This window comes from Rhopilema esculentum, unplaced genomic scaffold (assembly GCF_057945365.1).
Source record: "Rhopilema esculentum isolate cy_ngs unplaced genomic scaffold, ASM5794536v1 HiC_scaffold_23, whole genome shotgun sequence".
In the NCBI taxonomy this organism is placed as follows: Eukaryota; Metazoa; Cnidaria; class Scyphozoa; order Rhizostomeae; family Rhizostomatidae; genus Rhopilema; species Rhopilema esculentum.
The window spans coordinates 1,565,858-1,571,857 of record NW_028300834.1 but is presented as its reverse complement, the minus strand read 5'-3'; positions in this window follow the sequence as shown (position 1 = coordinate 1,571,857).

The window sequence follows — 6,000 nt, the reverse complement described above, 5'->3', positions numbered from 1 at the left end:
ATTCATAGCATTTGGGTATCTGGCAGTGTTCCATCCGAATGGAAAAAAGCATCAACGATATTGATCCACAAAAAAGACAATACAGATGATCCTTCTAACTTCAGACCAATAACCTTAGAATCTGTTCCCTTGAAAATCTTCACCTCCTGCCTACGTAACTCTGTTTTCAACTTTCTGAAACAAAATGGTTTCATTGAAAGCCAAATTCAAAAAGGCTTCACTCCCAAGATATCAGGTACTTTAGAACACACGGCACTTATGGGTCATATGATAAATAAAGCTCGCACAAAACAGCGCTCTTTGGTTGTTACCCTGCTTGATCTCAAAAATGCTTTCGGCGAGGTCCACCATAATTTGATTCCCACTATTCTTTCGTACCATCATATACCATCTCATATTCAGGCTCTGGTCTCCAGCTTATATTCGGGCTTCAAGACCTCTATCCTCACAGATACATTCCAAACCCCTGCCATTCCCGTTTGTCGTGGTGTTCTTCAAGGCGACTGCCTCAGCCCTCTTATCTTTAATCTATGTTCAATACGTATATTCAATACATAAAAGCAGAAAAATATAAACAGCTTGGCTTCTCTCCCCACGACGAAAACGATCGCATGTTCCAGCCAGTGCATTGGTTCCAATTTGCTGATGATGCTGCGGTTGTTACTAGTGGTGAAAAGGAGAACCAACTCCTGTTAAACTGCTTTACAAGATGGTGTCAGTGGGCAAACTTTGTAATAAGGGTTGATAAATGTGTCACCTTTGGCATTAAGAAATACTCAACAAGATCTCTTCAGTTCCAGCCAAAGCTTTTCGTGAACAACCAAAGCGTGCCTGTTGTTAAAAATGGAGAATCTTTCAAATACCTTGGCCGCTTCTTTGACTTCGAAATGACCAATGGCAGTCATAAAGAAAAACTGCTATCAATGTTTCCCAGCCTTCTGAAAGAAATTGATGACTTGCCTCTGCATCCAAAAACTAAACTTCTATTGTACCACAGATATGTATTGTCCAAAGTTTCTTGGCACTTCACTGTTGCAGACCTATCGAAGACCTGGGTCATTGAGAACCTCGATAATCTTGTCTCTAAATACATTCGCCAGTGGCTTGATCTTCCCATAAGTGCTACTTTAACTAGTATAGTTCTTTCTAAAAATCAATTTGGTCTCGATCTTCAGCTACCTTCTGTCAAATTCACTCAATGCCAAACTGTTTCACGCAATGCCCTCCGAACTTCTCCTAACACAAACATTCAAGCTTTATGTAAAAACACCAGTAGTGGGATGAATCTGCAATACGACATTTACCGTAACACCAAAGATGTACTGAAAGCAGTAAAATCAGACAGTAGAGAGCGCTTGGCACACCAATTACTATCCCAGGGTGCTATTATTTCATTTCTGTTGGACCACTCTCTTAAAAAGCTCAATGGTCTTTGGTCTGTTATGCAGAGCAACCTACCCACGAACATCTTCAACTTCACCATCAAGTACCTGAACAATACTCTCCCTACGCGCAAAAATCTAAGCCTTTGGAACCTAAGCCAATCATCTGATTGCGAATTCTGCCTTCTTCCCGAAACTTTACTCCATGTCTTTGCAGGCTGCAAAGTTTATCTCGAACAAGGTCGTTATACCTGGCGTCATAATTCTGCTCTAAATTTTCTTGCAACCTCCTTGAAAGCAATAGAGGGATCCTCTCTTTTTGCCGATATACCTGGCTTCTCCTCACCATCCATCATAACTGGAGACAATCTGCGCCCAGATCTACTTCTGCGTACAAAGGAAAACATTCTTTATGTTTTGGAACTAACGATAGGATTTGAAACTAACCTTAACTGCAATGCAGAAAGGAAACGTTCAAAATATGCTCGCCTTGTCTCAGATCTAAGACCAAGGTTCAAATCTGTCATATTTGTAAATCTCTCCATCAGCTCTCTTGGCATCTTCGGCGACTCATGCAGCTCATTCCTTGAAATGTGTGACTCTCTTTCCATCGATGATCAACACAAACGATATCTCATTTCTAAGCTTTCTACGATATCCATTCGTACCACCTATTACATTTTTTGCTGTAGGAACAAAATATGGACCAACCCAGAGCTACTCCCCTTTTAACGTTTTTTTTTCTTTTCTCTTTACTACGATTTTAATAGTCTTATTTTGTAAAAACAGGCTAGCCAGTTACAAATTACCTTGTAATAGTGAGATTTGTAATTTTAGTTTTAAATGGAATTCAAAATGAAAAGTTTCCATTATTAGGTACGTGATTTTTATTATAAAATATAGTTTGTATGTAACTCTACGCCTCGATCAGAGTAATTCAGCCAAAAAAAACGCTTTCTTACAACTTCTCTTTCTTTCATTTCTCGAAGTTATGTTTCAAGCTGAAAAGGGAGTCACCACACAGCGAACAGCATACTAAAAATACCTAAATACCTATATGCAGTATACCAAAAATACCTAGATTTAGTAAAGAAAATACCTCATTAATAATACCACATGAAGAATGCCAAATAGGGAACATTTGTAATTGATAAAGGGGGATGCTTGATCTCTGATGATGTTTTTCCTATAAAACTCTGATGATGTCACGACAACAGTTTTGGACACTATCAAATCACTATTTACAGAAACACGATCACATGTTTCTTAGACCCCACAAACAGTACCTTGCTCTGTGTTGCCAAATCTGAATATAAAGTTTTAACTACAGAGTATTTAGTGGATTAATAACTATAAACAAGAACAGAAAACAAGTTCGCTTGGTATTTTCCTGATTATCCAAAGCGGTCACAGACATTTCATAGCTGAGATGTGTGCAGAAATAGTGCATTTGTGTTTCCGAGATTAATAAATGATTTTCATAATACTTGAATGCTATACTTTGCCGACATTTCTTGAAAAACAAAAGAAAGTGCTTTTAAAGAGTCATTTTGCTAACACTATGTAAATATTTATGAAAACAGTGACCTGTTGCAACGAAATTGTCATGCTTTTAACTCTTTGATCGTTAACAGAGAAAGTAGGCAAAATAGTTAGGTAGTTGCAAAAGCAAAGTGACATAGAACGAAAACTGGCTGTTTTGAGGTTGCTAGTCTCACAATAAAGCTCATTCAAATAAGTCGTGGAAAGTTTGGAGGAGTCGCTTCAGCCCCTTAAACAAACCTTGTTGACAGCCTTTCTAAGGTCAAACTTTAAGCGTATGTAAAAGATAGAGATTTGTAGTATATAAATGGACCATGGAAACAAAAAACTGGAATGAATTCAAAAAATTGAAAAATGGATAGGAAATAGGAAATAGGAAGTAGGAAGTTGGAAGTAGGAAATAGGAAACAGGAAATAGGAAATTTCACTAAGAATTTTTCGGAGCCATTTTTTCGGCATTTCGGCTATATGTCAATTTATGAAGTCCCTTTGACATTGAAGCTAAATAAGTTCCTGCCAAACCTAATAGATTACAAATGGCTTTAAGACCATCATGGCCAGGGTACCATCTACCAATTGGTATAAGAAACTCGCCCCCCAATTTTGTTTTTAAAAGGTCTATCAAGTTTTGTCTCCAAAAGTCTATGTGTATTGTTTATATGTACCCTGATAGTCGTAAGCAAATGGAATACGATAAAGGCATTACAGGACAGTTGCGCTTTGCTACTCGTTTCTTTAACTAAATGTTTTGACCATCACTCCTGCCATATTTTCATGACTAAATATGGGAGACTCTATCCGCCATTAGTTCATCTATTGAGAGAGTTTCTGCTCAAGAAATTTCCAATATTACAATGTTGTTAGTTGCAGTAGGCAAAACATGTATTTAGTTATTTGATGACATTGTAGTTATTACTGTAAAATGTATTATGAAGTATTTTAAAATAAAATAAAATGAAAAAATATCATTAAAAATACATCAGGATCAGTCCCAGTAGCTGAAAGCTGATCTTTTAATCTTTTTATCTTTTAAGCCAATCTTTTAATTTTTAAATTTCACCTAACAGTTAAGCTATAGCAATAGAAGGCAGTCAAATATGTAAGGCTGTTATCTTGTCACACTGCTAATTAAGGAAAGATGAAATATTTGTTAGATATTGTTAGAGTTTAAAGAGTTGCCTAGCGAGTATCAAGTAGATGACAGCAGTGGTGGATAAAATAAGGGGTTGGGTTCCACCAAAGAAGTGTGCATGTTACCAAATTCCATTATAATGAAAATATATGCTTGGGAGTGTATATTAATGAATATGATGCTTGGAAAACTGCGTATTAGGGGTGCCATGAATCAAACATCTTCTGCTAAATCCACCTCTACGTGTCAGAGGAAAACATTCATTAAATACCTTCCCTTTCTTCATTTTCATTCTCCTTAAACTTTCTTCATTTCAAATACAGCATTGAAAGCTATAACCTATTAGAGACATTTAACATAAAAGTCAGCAAGCATAGAAATAGCAATAATAACCAGCACAATTCCACCTGTGTAGGTCTATTTAAAGCCTTCTTACTTAATACATGCCTGATCTGTTCCAAATTCATTAATATGCTTCATTCTGAGCTATTCTTTTGCTTGCATCTTCATAAACTGCAATATCTAGTTTTGGGGATTTTGCAGCAAATTACAACGAAAGTCATGTATGTTATTATCTTTATTTATAATAATAACGTGTACAATATTATTATGAACATTTCATCTTCCAAACAGAAGCCTTGCACGACAACGTGCGTTTATAGCAGCTAATTTTTTTGATTTTGGTTACAGAATAATGAAACTATTAGCGACATATGGATGATAAAAGCATGTTGGAGACATTGAACATTGCTTTAATGAAAACGACAGATGACAGTTTCAGTTATTGTTGTAATCATTAGAGAATTTTTTCTATGGCTATAAAAGGACAAGTGTCTTCGAAAAATACACTATAAGGATTGTTAGCTTCATTAACAAGAAATTGAACGAGCAATGCATTCTTTTGGTAATTGCTTACTGCTTAAGACTGGTTTAATAACTTTATTTATCAGTGTCACAATGTTCCACGAGGACATTTATTCTGCTTTAACAATGTGCTCCATTCCATAGACAAGTTAATTTTATACAAATTTATAAATTTATATTACATTGAAGCTAATGACTAGTTGTTTCAATACCAAAGAAAAATCTTTTCAGTATCAGTGGGGAAAAAGAAAAAAGAAAGCCAAAGAGACAGATGCACAGAAGTCTCAATACCCCTTTGTTATGATTGAAACCGCAACTGAATGGCCAATAACAAATGAATAAGAAACATTAAAGTATTGAAAACGTAAGCAAATTCCCTTTTTATTCATCAAAATAAGCGTCTGGTTTTCTGAATTCTGTATAAAATAGTGTGATTTTCAGAGTAAGGAATGTCTTTTACGGCTCCATACCCCTTGTTGAGCTGAAACTAACTCTTTTTGAGATCTTCTTTATAAATTCTCCCTTGACGCTTCTCTTTCCCGAAAAAAATTTAATTCCTTACGCAGATTTCTCCTAAGTCACACAGAAATGCATACCTCCAGGCCAGTTTTTTACCAAAAAAGCTTTCGGCATTGATTTGAAATTTGAAATTTGCATGAAATAGCAGAAACAAACCATATACTATACTGATATTAATATAACTATGCTATGGAACCATGCTATACTGATGTAACTTCACTTACGCTATGTATCCATATTATATTATACTGATATTACTATGAGTACTTAATATAAATATAGTATACTAATATAACTTGAAGTGTGCTATGTTACTGCTACTTCTTGCCATCTTCAAATTGAAAAGGGATGAATCAGGTTTCACTTGGGATGCACCAAGCCAGGGGACACTTCCAGACTTGAAGATGCCACCTTTAATCTCAAAGTTTCTTTGATCAGTTTCTAGATGTAGGAAGTACGCTTTTGGCTCCAAAATATCTATCTTCTAAGCCTTGTTCTTTCGTGAAAATTCTTCTATTGCATTACAACTTCACTGAAACAAATTATGCTAGGTAGAGTAGG